At 37.3% G+C, this 668-nt stretch overlaps 1 long non-coding RNA gene across 1 annotated transcript in view; it reads left to right on the top strand.

Moving 5' to 3' along the window:
• Window positions 1-425: 425 nt before the first annotated feature.
• LOC107578745 (uncharacterized) overlaps window positions 426-668 on the top strand; it is a 3,877-nt gene continuing 3,634 nt past the window's right edge. Inside the window, exon 1 of the long non-coding RNA XR_001608379.1 lies at window positions 426-521. This is a non-coding gene — a long non-coding RNA (uncharacterized lncRNA). The remainder of the gene's footprint in view (window positions 522-668) is intronic.

The raw sequence follows: 668 nt of genomic DNA, 5'->3' as shown, positions 1-668 counted from the left end.
TGTATTTAAACAAGACTGTGTTGTCTTTTCTCTGTCAGATTTCATCAATTTACATTAACGCTCGGTCAGCCTTCTGCATTTTGTTAAATGTATCGCAATCTGCAGTTCCAGCGGAGGAAATAAATGGCAGTATTGAGGGGATTCCAGTCCAGATCTTTCTGCTTGTGTCAGTCTGTCAGATTTACTTGGTAACTGAAAAGTTTCAGGATAATATGGGAAATTATTTTGAAGGAAGTTTTAAGTTTATCCATGCTACTTTATCAAAGCATCATACTGTATCTGACTCATAAAACAGGCTTGCATCTCCTGGTTTATGCCAGATTTGTCTAAATTATAAAGCCATGCTTAAAGAAAGTGACCCAGATTAACGGTGCACTAAAGTTACAGGAAGAAGAATATGATAATATGTATACTAAAATAAAATGTCTTGTGCTAATGTTTGACTTTTTCCACACAGACCTGCTCCTCCCACTCCTGGTCAGACCAATGGAATCACAGAGCAACTGGTCGGCCGCTTCCAGGTCAGTAAAGCAAATATTAAAGAGAATTTTGTCTGTTAATGCGAAAAATTTAAAATTTTTGAGATCTCTCTATTTCTCTATCTCCTATCTATCTATCCATCCGTCCGTCTGTCTGTAATCTGACTATTTCTGTCTGTCTGTCTGTCT

Source organism: Sinocyclocheilus grahami, unplaced genomic scaffold (assembly GCF_001515645.1).
Source record: "Sinocyclocheilus grahami isolate Dianchi unplaced genomic scaffold, SAMN03320097.WGS_v1.1 scaffold11767.1, whole genome shotgun sequence".
Taxonomy (NCBI): domain Eukaryota; kingdom Metazoa; phylum Chordata; class Actinopteri; order Cypriniformes; family Cyprinidae; genus Sinocyclocheilus; species Sinocyclocheilus grahami.
This window is presented reverse-complemented; position numbering and strand designations above follow the sequence as displayed.